Raw genomic sequence first — 15,322 nt, 5'->3', positions numbered from 1 at the left:
TATCTGTAGTCAACTTTTAAGGTGTGCTTTCATGTGCTGCATGGAGTTAGTTTACTTCCTGCTGATAATAGTTCTCTTATATACGTAAACCGAATGTTATAATGTTTACAACGAATTTCACTGGTTCAAAGCAAATTTCCGTGGAATATAGCTTTGTAGAATTACACTTTTAAATAGAGCGACATTGCTATCATATACGCAGATTTCGATTGTTCTAATAATAAAATCTTCAAAAGATCTATTTATGCTACTAAACAAAACACTATCACAGTTTTATACTTTTTCGTATACTCTAAAAATACGGAGAAATGCCCGAGTCATTTATGGTCTGCAGACAACACCATGATCATTAAGAAAGGCAAAATATTATTGAAGAACTAGAGGTAGAAATTCTTGAAATAGAGCTGGCAATAAATACAAACAGGGTAATGGCAACGATAACGTTAGAAGGCCTGGTGAAAAAAAAGAAATACTTGGCTACTGGCAACTGCACTGTAGAAAATAGATCGATCGGTTATATAATGCAATTTCCGCACTGTATATACCACTCGCGTATGACAGCCATATGAATTTAACTCTACTGCTATCAGGAGAGGCTACGTATGACAGCCTATCAACTTAACTCTAGTGCTATCAGGGGAGGCTACTGATAAAAAAATTGACCAGGTCATTAGGATGGAGTCGTGTGCATAATCTGCCTTCGCCACTCATGAACAGCGGTCTACCTCTCCTAAGACGAGAAGTTTAAAACAGCAGCTTTTTTTTCCGTTCAGGTGCGTATGGGTTGTCAAGGTAGAATAGCGAAAAAAACTAAAGAAGATATAAGGCACTTGAAGTATAAAGAAACTGTAAATTTGGAAAAGTAACATTAGAGGGTAGGAGGTATGAGAAAAAAAGAGCATTAGTCTGTTGTAAAGTTTTCGTGCAGACAATACGGCTCTATCGGTTTATTGAGCCATTCTTGTCGAGCTTCGTCTTCTTTCTCTCCCGACCTCTTCTTACTGGCGCTAGCAATGTGGATCGCCACACTATCTCGGCCGGCAGTCGTTCCCCCCATGCTGGTAATATGGCCCTACATTTCCAATAGACGCTTCCTCTGTTCTTCCACTTGGCCCAGTATATTACAACATCTTGAGAAGTCCTCGATATTTGGCAATTTTAACAACAAGATATGAACCGGTAATAGGGCTTTTGAGTCCAATTATTTTCCATCTAGTATCATGGAACCAGGGTTGATCTCTGGTATCTTCATGTTGTTGCGAAATTGAAAATACATCTTCATTGTACTTCGGCATTTTTGCTGTTGGAGTTGGGTCTTGGGGCGTTTCTTCAGTGTTATCCTTCTAACTAAGCCCAGATCCTAGTCCGCTGGCAACCGAGGAACACTACCATGTGCAGCATATTGCGGGCTCCCTCAATGCCGGTGGTGTGAGGCTTGTTGTGATGATGTACTGCTGCCTCCAAAGCACTCTTCCAGCCTCCCTTGAATATATATATATATATATATATATATATATATATATATAGATATAGATATATATATACATATATATATATATGTATGTATTTTAGGTACCTAATCATGAATTTAGCATGAGAATCGGCCTCTGGATGATAAGGCGCTGGATATCAAAGCACGATGTTGCTTTCGCGGGACCATTTGCGTAGCTTCTGACTCCTAAACGCTGGCCCAGTGTCGGCAACGATTACCTAAGTGTGTGAAAATTTCTCTCAGAAGCAGCGCTATTACACAATTCGCGTCTTCTCTTCCAGCTTTCACGGCCGTGAAGCGCGTGCACTCAACCACTGCGACCAGGAAAGCTAGGGCTCTTTTGATGCCTGCACTCTTTTTCTTAACTTAGGCGAAATCAAGGTGAACTACTTTGAATGTTACAGTCAATTATTTTAGTAATACCATTCTATTTCGCGAGCCTTGTATTTTGACTTCACCATTTCGCACTCATGGCACGTCTTCACATAATGGACATCTGCTTTCATATTTTGCCATGTATATCTCTGAGTAAGTTTCTGGTACGTCCTTCGAAATCCATCATGTCCTTCTGGAAGGGAACAACTGTGATATAATTACTGCACTTGGGGCCCTTTTGTTTCATGGACATACATCTTCCCATTGCGCACTTCCATGTTTTGCGTGCCCTATCATAGTTGCAGCAAGTTGTTGCTTCCGTCCGGAATTTCTTGCAGCACGTGAAGATGAGACAAAGCGTCAGCGTCCTGGTACTTGTGCTTTGGTCTATGCATTACGTCGAAACTGAATTGATGGATCTCGCTGACCCATCGAACTTATCTGCCCTTTGGCTGTGCAAGTTTCAATAAATCGATCAATGTGTGGTTATCAGTAAACAGGTTAAAATCTTTGTCTTCTACTTAACTTCTGAAGTATCTGCACGCCATCACAACCGCTAAAGCTTCTTTTTCTGTTTTTTAATTTGCCTGTGTCTTCGTGAACGTGCAAGAATAGTAGCCGATGACTTTAAGCTCTCTTCCGTGTTGTTCATTTTCATCGCGCTGATACAGGATGACGCCTGCAGCATAGAAAGATGCATCTGTATATAATTTAAACAGAAGATCCAAGTTGGACAGTGCTAGTACAGGGTTAGATAAATGGAGTCGGACAAGTTCCAGGTAGCTCTTTTGACGTTCGTCGGACCAGACGAAGGGAACGCCTTTCTGAGTCAGTGTGGTCAAGCATTTTGTTTTCATGGCGTAGTCCTTTAAAAATGCACAGAAATTGCCGGTGAGCCCAAGAAACACTCTTAAGGTGTGCATGTCATAAGGTTGTGTAAGCTTCTTACTGCGCTGGACACTCTCCTATTTAGTGCCCTTGGTTCGCCCCTCAAAAGCTCTTCACAGAAACACTACTTTCCTGCAGAAGAGCTTGATCTTATTTTAAGGTGATCTTACGTCTTGCGGTGCTAAGTGCTTCAAGGACCTTTTCTAGGAGCTCTGCCTGATCTTCTTGTGTTATCGAGTATATAATAATTTCGTCCACGTATACACTACGAAATATAAGATGTTCTTAAGTACGCCATTCATCATCTTTGGGAACCATGATCCAGAATTCTTCTATCGAAAGGGTAGTCTGTTGTATTCGTAGAAGTCGAAAGGGGTGACGAATGCGGTAAATTTTTGTATCCTCCTTTAGCAGAATTCGCCAGTATCCTTTGCATAGGTCAATGCGGGAAAACTACTGACATCCGCCGGTTTCTTCAATGATCTGATCAATTTGTGGCATTAGGTATAGAAAAAGATTGGTTTGTTTAATAATGAGCCTGTAATCTATACACAGGTGAAACAAACCATCTTTTTTGAGAACAATTGTAATGGTGAAGCAACACATGAAGCTGAAAGCTTGATGGCTGCCGCCTCTAACATTCCTTGGAGCTCCTTCTTTAACCAGACGTTTATGTCATATAGCAAAGGTTGTATGGTTTTCTCTTTACAATGCTGTTGTCTAGTAATCGAAAATGTACCTCAATGGCTCTTGTGGCTTCTGGGTATGCACCAACGCACAAAAAGCTCGGGAAACATTAATGGTACATCTTCTCTGGTAGCCGGCTTAGGGTAAGCCTAGTGGGCAATATTTGCTTTAGTGCACTCCCTTCTAATAGTAACTTTGTCATTCCAAAGTGTGTTTGTCGTCATACGTGTCAGATCAGGGCTTCATAAAAGAAAGTCAAAACTACTTCGGGTACTACTTGCTCTTCGACTCTAAACTTCTCATCTTCATACTCAAGACATACTTCCACCCATCTGTGATACTCTCGACAAGAACTATCACAGCTGCACACACGAATGATTTCGCCAAGTACAATCGCTCTAGCATTTACTAGGTTCACGTCCACTAAACTTACATAGGTACCATTGTCAATCAATACTGATAATTTGAAACTATTGACTAGCATCTGGACACACAGAATTCCGGTCTTCATGAAAAGGACTATTTCTTCGACAGTATATGTTTCTTTAGTTGTGTCCTCACACCGTGAACTCAATAGCACACTGGTGTGCAGTATAGATTCAATCTGAGCCTCTGGTGCGCCTACAGATGGGGGGGGGGGCGTTCTTGCCAGAGTAATTACCTCTGCCGACTTCAGCCGCTTCATCAGGCATCTTGATCAGTGTTGATAGTAGCTAGTCCATAGAGGCGAGTGATCTTACTGACATCTCTTTTTGACAGCGCTTTGTCATGTCACGTATCACCAGAGCGGCGAGCACTTGCAAATGTTTTCCTCAATGCGGCCCATGAAATGTTTCCATATGAAGCTTTTGTAATTCAAACCACTTCCGCGCGTTCCGGCAGAGAAAAGTCCTCATAGTACGTACGCAGTCTTGATCAATCGTGCACTGGTTTTTGGTGCATGCAAATGCATGAAAATCAGGCCATGAATCAGCGCATGAACTACCGTCAAACATGTCCGGTCGCACAGGAAATTCTTTCTTGCCTCTTACGTTTGCAACTGACACAACAAGTTCTAAAAGCTGCTGCTGTTGTGCCGTATATAACTTCGGTACTTCAAGTATAGCGTTAAGTGCACTTAAACTGCTAGTATCAGCCAGGCTTCTTAGGGTTCGCAATGTACGAGCCTGGGGAGCTGTTACCAAATGAGACGCCAAATCCTCAAGAGTCGTGTTCGCACACATGCTACCTTGAGCGACGATGCCATCCTCAGTAGCTGTGCTGATATGGGTGATAGTCTCCAGAAGTCTCGGAATTGTAGTGTCTTCCTGCAACTGCACGTATCTCTGACCTTCTGCACGGAAGCCCTCAATGAGGGGTCGCTCTTGACGACGAGTGTAGTCCAACTTGATTCTCAATTCAGGCTCCTGACCTCGACTTCGCTAATGTGAGGTTTTCGTGCAGACAATACGACTGCATATATTTATTAAGCCATTCCTGTCTCGTCTTCTTTCTCTCGTGGTCTCTTCTTGCTGGCGCTAGCAGTGTAGATCGCTACATCTGTTTTAGAGTTAAAATCAAGAAGAGAACATGAACCAGGCAACAGACTCTACAGTGATGGTCTGGTCCGCGCTGTTAAGTCGATGGAAGATTTGATACCAATTCATGGCGCATCACGACAGGTTTGTAGATGTATAGAGGCGGCTAACAGGAAGTCGATGGCAGACAATGAAATGAACGGTGAATGGACATGTGAAGAAGCATGCGTCCGTCCGTGCACATATGAAAAATGGCGAAATGGTGATAATGACGAAGTTCTCAAGTATAGACTCTTCAGTGCTCACGCGTCAGAGTGTCTTGCGCAGTGAGATAAGCTAGTTCATTTTTATTGGCAGATTTATATGAAACCGAACATAATTCGCTTATTCCTTCTCTGTTTCAATAAACACACGATTTCTTGACGGCATTGAAGGAAACCTCCTCCACACACCTGACCTCTTCACAAGGGAAACGTCTACTAAGCATAAAAGTATATAAAAGTATTAACGCCGGTTTTCTACAATTTCTTCTTTTTTTGTGTTGCCTTCTTTTCATCTTTTTTTCCGCCACGCCCACTGCAGTGGTTATGCCATGGTTTTGATGCTTGGTAGATGCGACCTTTGCAATTATTACAAAGCTATCGTGTAGAGTTAGGTGAGACGATGTCCTAAGCACTTTTCTTAGTGGTCACGAGACCATGCACCGTTGCCACTGGTAACTCATTTTCACCCGATTTGTTCATATCAGACGCCTTGTGGCTACGAATATTACATTGGTGCCATGCCTTTTTATGGCAACAAAGAACTTCTGTTTTTGCGCAGTCAGGCCCCAATTTTTTAACTCTTTGCCGGTAAGCTAAACAACAAAGCTTATAAACTCGCCTCACTTTCAATCTTTTCGGCCCCTTCACCCGTCCTGCCCCATGAAGCAAAGTATCGAAGCAGCCGATGTAATGCAAGCGTTGCCTGCGAAGACGCAGTGGAAAAGTTGCTATTATTTTGGCAAATGCGTGGCCAGCGTGTTGCTTACCATGCCCGCTATATGTTCTAACACCTGTCTTGAACGCTGATAGCAGAAAATGTGCTGGCATCAAAGCTTAAAAAAACGAAGTTCCGCAGGAAAAAAAATTAAGTCTCTTGTGACGGTGAACCTAGCAATCAATTTTATTTGCGGCTTCAACGAAAAGCTAATTGAACGTTTATGACTGCGGCAAAAGTGTCACGTGCCTTTTTGGCTGCAAATATGTCTATAAAAATAAGTGTCATAGCCACATTGGCAATTTTAGCTTCAATTTTGGATATTTTTCAATCAAACCAACGCAATCCTGCACGGGACGTACAGGCACATTATCTGGAGGTACTCAGCAGTGATCGCTTTTCCGCAAAACGTTCCCCGTAGGTTTCATTGTGTAACGCATTGTACTCCTTGCCTGATCTGTTAAGCCTTCTGTGCTTCATGCGCATCCTTTGCGGCCAAAGGTTCTTCAATTTCATTCTTAACATTGAGGCCCTGTATGAGACGGAACCTTTTTAATGGCATTCCACACATTGGTGAATTAAGTTATCACCGACCCAAGTATGTTCATATTAATCTTCGCGTCATCATTTATTATAACCAGCAAAAGAGGGTCCAGTGTGTCAAAAGTGGATCGCTTCCAGATAAAGAATCAAGAATACAGGTGCAATCAACACAGTTATCAGTTTTTTTCAACTGTGGCCACATCAATCAGCTTTTGTTTTGGCAATCTGAATACAGAGAGCCAAATATTTCCTGGTAAAGCTTCCCTCAATTCTGTGCAGTTCGGAAGAAACGCTAAATAATTGAAACAAACTGCTGTGGTAGACATTTGGCTGTTCATAAAGAAACCTTTCGGATATTCACAATTTTATATGCCACATCTAGCGTACACATAGATAATTGTAAGTGCAGTACTAACTGTTCACGATATACGAATATTCTGACAGCTGCCATATAAACGATTTATAATTAATTTACAAACTTGAAAGATAGCGATAGCTTTATTGTGGAATGATCCTACTAATATTACCTGTCAGGGACCACATTACCTGGTATGAAAATCTCTGAACAGAGCTTTTGTCGAGCCGAATTTTCGACAAGCATACTTTCCTTTCTCAAGGCTGGAACTGAAGAGTTCTGCTCTAGCCTCGTGGAAGACAAGTCCGCTTGTCGAAACATCGGCGCGAAAGAGACCCTATATACAGATTTTTTATCGTAACCTTGTATCTTCCCCTTCCAAACATTTTTTTGTACTGCCTGATTTGGCTTCAAATAAACCCAATCATGCTGGACGCCATTTAGGTCCTGAGGCACTACAACTCGCCAGAAAGTAAATATGCACCCACAAGTGCTGTCAGCACGCTTACGCAGGTACACTAGCTTCAGCGAACAGCCTACTCTGCCACTTGGCTATATGAATAATCAATCAACGTTTCTTAGCGAATCACAAGTTCTTTGAATCTATCTATCTATCTATCTATCTATCTATCTATCTATCTATTTATCTATCTAGCTATCTATCTAGCTATCTATCTAGTGAGAAGGTCAAGATGTGTTCACGAATATTACTGCCTGATCATTACGTGAATAAAGTGTGAATGTTGTTGCGTAGGTCATTACACCTTTTTTATTAGTAAGGTGTGGCAAACACCTGTACCTGGGCCAGTGATATATGCGCAATAGGTGATTGACCACTTAGGTCTACCCTGGAAGTGCAAGAACATGCATTGTTAGACACGGCGTTTTGAGAGCTCTCAGACAGTAGTGCCAATGAAAGTATAGGGAATGATGTGAGATGTAATTATAATGCAATTGAAAAGAAAGTCGACAAAAGGATAACTGGCTGTTGAGATGTACTTAATGTGCGACCTTCAAATGATGCATCCGATGCTTTCCCAACTGAGCTACCTGAGCAACAACGGCAGTCAAGCCCTCCCTCCCTTCCGCACTGTCTCCTTCACGGGGTCCATAAAAACCGGATAGAGATAGTCAGCGCCATTGATGGCCGTTAAGGCAAGTGTCGAACACAGCGTTTACTAAAGGACAACCTGATTAATTCCAACGGGGCTTTTTTTTTGTTTAACGCGCTGCGCTTGATATCAGCTTGTCTTTTTGGTGTTGCTAATATCCATGTTGCTGTCGGCATCGTTACCCAACTGCAAACAACTGCTCATGTAAAACATAGGCGGCTGTTTAACATTTGTGTGCGCGTAAATTTGTACTAATACTGAGCGCCATTTCATAACGTCTCCCTCAATAAAAAAAACTTAAACAAATTCACACTGCAACCACATGCTCCGCATAACCTCAATTCCCAAGGTACGTGGCACCTGCGGAATCTTTTTTTTTTTGCTCTTCCAACTCACACTGCCCACAATGAAGTTACGCTAACAATGACACCCTGCATTGATCCTTAATTCACCTCATGAACAGCTTCTCAGTTCTTGGTGTTAAGAGCTCGTGAATTCTCTACAATACGTAAACATATAACCTGGTTAAACATCACGCACAAAAACTCATTGATGTTCAGCAACTTTGCGGGTGCAGTTTAATGCAGATGACCCACAGAGCATTCTGCCTTCCAGCACCACCACCACCACCTATGAACATCGTATGACCTCATGTGTTTCCATTCTCTGGTAGGCTGAACGGGCGAGGCAGCATACAGACTTTGAATATTACCATAACATTTTCATCACCCCTTCTGAGATTTTGTAAACCCTCCCGAAAGGTTTAAAAGATGACTACAAAGCGATTTTGGTAGATGCTATCATACGCTTGGCCATCTTTGTTACTGCTAGTGATGCTGTGATGAGGCTGCAGTTGTTTTCGAGGCTATGTACCTTGTTAAGCCTGGATAACGATGATCGGTTTGCTTTTGTACACCTAAGCCATGAGTCGTAGTTTTACTTGTCGTATTTCTTTTTTTTTTTGGCGGTGGAAACCTCCCGTTATAGGGACTGAATATAATATGTATATAACTTGCTCCGTTTCATTATGAAGTTATAATAATTTGTAAAAGTTAACAAATGGTTTCGTAACGTTGAATAACCATGGGTGATTGAAATTCGTGTTACCGTACATGCTACAGCATATCAAGGTCAATCAGTCGTAATTATACAACTGCACGCTGTAAAAAAATTACGCCGAGGTCGCAGTAAAACGCTTGTTTTCAAGTGACACCCCTATTTGCAGTATTTTTGCTCCGGACCTCCGGAGCAAAGAGTTTAATGCGGCTGACCGGAGAGATGGCATGGCACATCCGGAGCATTTCTCATTGATATTTCACTCTGGCCAGCCGGAGTAACTGCATGGCGCAACCGGAGCATTTTTTACCGGCATTTCGCTCCGGCTGACCGGAGTGATTACATGAAACCTCCAGAGCGTTTTCCGCCGGTTTTCAACGCCCGCTATTCGGAGCATTTGCGGGGCTTTTCCAGAGTATTTTACGAATGTTTTTATTTTGTCCGGATAGAGTTTTAGTGAGATGCAGCAGTAGTTTTTTACTGTTTGCTCATCTGTTATTTTTTATTCTTTGTTGGTCGTGTCACGCGTCAGTTATATGAAGGAGTTCTCAATTCCGATGTAAGCAGTGCAGAATCAATGCGTACATATTTCCACGTAGCCCTAGCAGACAAAAATCATTATAACACTTAATTTCTTATTCTTTGATTTGTGAAAATTTAGGTGACAATCTTGGTTTATTGCCCATAAATTGAAAAAAGAAGGCAAGAAGAAACAAACATGCAAAAATCCACCAATATTAACACAAAAGACAGACTGCATTAAATCAACAGCTCTCATGTTTGAAACGCATAGCTTCAAACTGAAGCCCACAATGCTCTAAAACGACGCACGATAAACTAAAAAAGCATGGCCACCGAGAACAACTGTTCACCATCTTCGAAGGATCATTCATCAGCTTCATTGATGACCCAAGTTTCAGCTGATTTCTTCCTGCATAAATGAGCAAAAATTATTTACACATAATGCAATAATGCACAACAATGCAAGCAGCACAAAATTTGAGGACACTGAAGCGACGGGTACTCATTAAATTCTGTATAGTCTGTGAGTACATGCGAGTAACAAGTCTCGTAAACCTACCATACAAGCACCAGAAAGAGGACCAGCGTCGATTATATGTACTCTGGTGTCAGACAGCCAGTACGCCATAAAAACACACCTTCTTGACGCAAAAAAAGTTTATAACGAACAACTTTTTCCCATATATTTTTGATTGAATAGCCCTACCCTCGCTAAACGTTTTGAAGCATTTTTTTCTCACTAAAATGAGCAAATTTTCGTGCTCTCGAAGACATCGTCAGAAATGCCTCACCAGAATATTTCCTTATTTTATCCAATAATATTGCTGATATTAGACGCGCATTTTATTTGGCGCCCATCGTGATATTTCAGGCAAATTACACCCTTACAGTTTATATGTTTGCGGCCTGTTTTGAAAAAAGCGTACCTTCATTCTGCTTTGTAAATATATCTTTGAGAGAAGTTGGCACTGTTTTTGTATTTTTTTATAGTGCTGCCCAGTGTCTTTTGCTAGTTGTCGTATTGAACAATTTCTATAATATAGTTATTGCGTGAGCATTTATTGCTTCAAAACGAACAGCCTTAATGATAAAATAAAGAAACGTTCACCAGTACGTAACAAGATAACTTAGCAGTACTAACACCATGCCGGATTTGCCTACTGAATTTTCATCATATACTGCAATAAATGAGGGAAGATCAACCAATTTACACAACATACAGTCCGTTCAAACATCGGAGGTTATGGGAGGTGATTCATAGAGGTGTCCCGACGGGTTCAACAGGTTTTAGAGGAGTTGTGTTTTCCACTGTCCTGTTCACTGTCCTGTTCACTGTCCTGTTTACTGTCCTGTTGTTGCTTCTGGTATTCGAGCCCTGTTCGTAAGAGAGAAAGAAACGGGCGTTTTCTTCTTTTTTCAGAAAGAAGGCGTACAGAACAGCGGCACTTCGAGTTTTACAAGTTTGGTCAGAAAAACTTGATCCTCCCCTTCCCACAAAAAACAAAAAAACTGCATTCAAGGCTATGCCAGCGGGATTGAAAAGAGAAAAAGAAATTCTGCAGCATGGCAATACTCTCTCCCAAAATGAACACAGAAATAAAGCCAGTTTGTCGAGACGGTGCCCTTTCTTTTGTCTCTTACTCTCATAACAAAGCCTCTCCATCGAACGTTGAGCTGTGCGGTCAAACGGGCTGCAGAAATAATCTTTTATCCCCCCCCCCCTCTTTTCTGCATAAACGTCGGGTACCCCAGAACCTTTGTGGACGGCGTTTAGTGCAAAATGTTGTCACGGGGTCGTGACGTCGATAGAGAAGCAAAGAGTAAGTTGAAGATTTAAATTGTTTTTTTGGGCAAACTTGTGCCCAGTAAACGGTAAGTCGGATCACAGTAGCAGACTTGCACTGATAGCGGCGAATGGAGCGTCGGCCGTCGATCATGACAAGTGGCGAGGCGTGTCGTCATTTGTACACAGGCCATCGAACATTCTAGCATTATTGCTAGCGGCGACGTAGATTCAAGAATAATCTCAAATGCACACGAAGTCAGCGTAATCTGAATAAAAAGATCTACTGCCGCCGCGAATCTTCTCGAACACTGTACTCGCGGTTTGCGCGGAGAATCGCGTACAGCATATTTGGGTGATAAGAAAACTTGAGGAAGTAGCGTGACAAAATGGACAAAAAACAAAAAAAGAGCACAGGCTGTGCCTGTCTGCGTTGTCTTCCTTCTTCTCCTTTTCTTTCTTTGCGCGCAACTTCATCTATAACGGAATACCAACTCGTCGAACGCTTGGTTCTTCTGGCTCTACAACCTGTTTCGCGTAGCACTCGACCATCTCTTCCTCACGCATTACGCGCCACTGGTTTCGTCAGTTGCTTTCCTTCTTCTTTTTTGTTCTAAAAGCAAGATAACCACCAAAGGTGAATATTTTAGATAATTCTTACACAATAAAACAATTTCCCCAAAATGACTGCGTGTATAAGTTCTGAAAGTCTGCACCAAACCAGATGTCCTAGCTCGAATACCTACATTTAAAAAGAACTAACACTTATTTCAGTTATTTATGGTTTATTGGTGAAGCTTCCATGATAGAATAAAGTAACTTATACACAGAGGTTGACCTCAACCCGACATTTGTTAACATGAAAACTGGACAAATATTACCGCATTTGAATAACGTAAATACCAAAAAGTTTGACCTGTTGAGTTTAATTACAACAATTATTACCTATTTAAAGAATTAACCAACAACCATAAAATTTTTATTATATCATATGTAATAAGCACTCCAATTATTGGAGTGGTTTGCTTAAAATTACTGAAGTTACGTTAAGAAAAAGACTCGCAGGACAAACAATGCATTATCGGAATTTCCATTGACGTTTACTGATGTTGTGTAAATTAGCCTATTATTGATAACCAGTTTCCTTATCAACCAAACAATACCTAACTTAGCACTACGTGGAATGACACTCAAATGACACAGATATTTCAAAAAGAGCTCACTCACCACTTTTGCACTGCACCAGTGACCACCCAGTTTCTCACCACTCGGGAGATCAGAATGTGTCGTTCGCTGCCAGGAACCAACACACGCTTACCGCTCGCATAACTTCTTTCTGCCTATAATAAGTTGATAACCATCGTTGCTACTTATAGTCGCATGTGATAAACAGAAAATACAGAGAACGACTTCTTTTTCTCAAACGCTTCGCACAATCCTCACTGCACTGTCTTCATGTGCGCCATTTTGGTTTGTGGGGAACGGCCACCCGTCGGCGAGGCTGACTACGTCACTCCTCAAACAGCCAATTGATGCCACTGAGCGATGAGCTGTAGCAATTGGAGAGCATCCACCGGGGCAAAAGCCATGTGCTGGATCATTTGCGGAGCAATGACGGCTGCATATACAAGAGATTGGCCTCATTTCCCTCTATTACTTTTTTTTTCATCTGGCACCCACCGGAGGAAAGCGGTGTGAAACGAATGTATTTGGTCTGGTACAAACCGGTTTAAGTGAGGCCAACGCAGCAGAGCGGGCGTATCAATTCTTGGTTCCTCCGAGCTAGGTATATTTTGTTTACAATGCATCTTTTATAACGTCTCTCATATATGCCAGTGGCTTTCCGGTGTTAAGTTGACTAAAACAAACCAATGCTGAGATGTTTGCAAACATACGTAAAAACAACTAAAATTCTGTGAGTGAAATACAAACAGGCCGGAGGTCTGAATCCCACCTCAGCTAGCAGCCCAAAGTCAATAAAACAACTCGTCCCGCAAAGACTGGGGCAGTAAAGATTATGTTGAAACAAAATGAAACCCAACAGTACCATGTATAAGAATTCATTTGACGTATCTGATATGTGGATCATTTCTGAAGGGACCTAGCGTCAGGATCCGAGATACGTATCCATACACATCTCCGTAGTGACAGATCTGGAACGTAGATCCCAAAATATACTAGATTTTGTTTCACAGTTACCTTTGAATGCATGGTGAAGGCATGGACTGCCTCATAAAGAACTGTTTGATATCAGTTCCTTCTCTCTATCTTACCTTACAACGCGTTATCAATCGCGCTCGGTGAATACGTAATGCAAGCGCTATTAGCAACGTCCCAAAAGTTTTATTCTGGGAGTAGCTGCGGGCTGTCAGCGAAACGTACGCGGGTTGCATTCGGCCCTTCTTCCGCATGTTTATACCTATTCTTTACTCATAAGACTGCAGTAAGCGACGCTCTGCAGTAAAACTACGCACGTCACGTTGTAAGCGATCCACCTGCCGCTGCTATAAGCGCTCCACGCTTTCTCGCAACGGCTTGCGGCGCGCTGAGTCGCTGCTGGCATGCTCACCGTTAGGCGTGCTTTACGACAAAGCAAACTTGGCACATCAGCGCTTTACAAGTTAGCAGGTAACGCCTGTGCACTTGCGCCGATGAGCTTCGATGCGCGGTCACACCATGCGGGCTGGCGCCCTGCGGAGCCGCGCTGCGCCACGTTCGTACCAAGAGTGGAACCCGTACAACATTGCACAATAACGCCAATGCATCATTTTATTTAACTGGGAGATTTTCAGTAAACACTTACCATTATAAACGATGGTTGCTATTTATATTATTATTATTATTATTATTATTATTATTATTATTATTATTATTATTATTATTTTTATTATTATTATTATTATTATTATTATTATTATTATATTATTATTATTATTATTATTATTATTGTCGTTCATTGCCCAAAGCGTGTGTTTTGGTATTTTTATGTAACGTAGGACCAAAATAAAATTATTCATCTATCCATCTCCGTTGTTCTGTGTTCAATGCTGTGCAGCGGCATTTTCATCCGAGTCTGCGGCGTCATTTCTCGGATAAAGGGGGACGACGTAGCATCCTAAAGTACATGTATGACAAGAATTCAGGATCGCAACCCCAAGTCGAAGAAATGAAAAGCAATGGCTCTCACGCAACAAGAAGTATTTGCGAAGCTCAACCCAAAACTGCGTCATACGTTAGTTGTAATAAACTGCATTAAGAAAAACTAGGATGCAGAAGTAAACCTTAGTATTTCTTAAAGACACTAGTGCGTTTGATGTCAAGACAGGGAGCTCAGCAAGTCATAATGACCTTTACTATTCAATGATAAACTGTGTGCTGATGTGACATTTTCATTAAATGTAATACTGACAAACAAGAATTTTCTATACAGTAAAATCTCCTTGCCAATAATTGAGAAATTGCAAGATGTCTTTTGCCTAGGTACGGCAGACGTGCTCTGTAGTACCGCCAAAAAACCGCAACCGATGATCAGTTCGTTTCAACTGTCTTCAATAACAACTGCTTGCGCTAATAATAATAGTAATAATAATAATAATAATAATAATAATACCTGGGACTTAACAGTCCAAAACCACCATAATAATATGAGCGGCGCTTTAGTTGAGGGCTCTGGGAATCACGACCACCTGGGGCTGTTTAACGTGCAATCAAATCTGAGCACACGGGCCTACAGCATTTTCACCTCCATCGAAAACGTAGCTGCCGCAGCCGGGATTTACTCCCGCCCGCTGTGGGTCAGAAGCCAAGTACCGTAGCAACTAAAGGCCACAGCTGTGTGGCTGTTGCATGTTACCACCGAAGCTTTGCGGCGTTGGTCGTAACGTGCAAGCGTTAGATTGTACTCCATCAGCAAGGAAGGAGTGCCGGAATCCATCAACGCCTCATCGGCATGAGAGTTGCATAGATCGCGAACTACACCTGATTAGCAGAACGTTCAGAGTCTCTTTTACTTCG

The sequence above is a fragment of the Rhipicephalus microplus genome, chromosome 6, assembly GCF_043290135.1.
Source record: "Rhipicephalus microplus isolate Deutch F79 chromosome 6, USDA_Rmic, whole genome shotgun sequence".
In the NCBI taxonomy this organism is placed as follows: Eukaryota; Metazoa; Arthropoda; class Arachnida; order Ixodida; family Ixodidae; genus Rhipicephalus; species Rhipicephalus microplus.
This window is presented reverse-complemented; position numbering follows the sequence as displayed.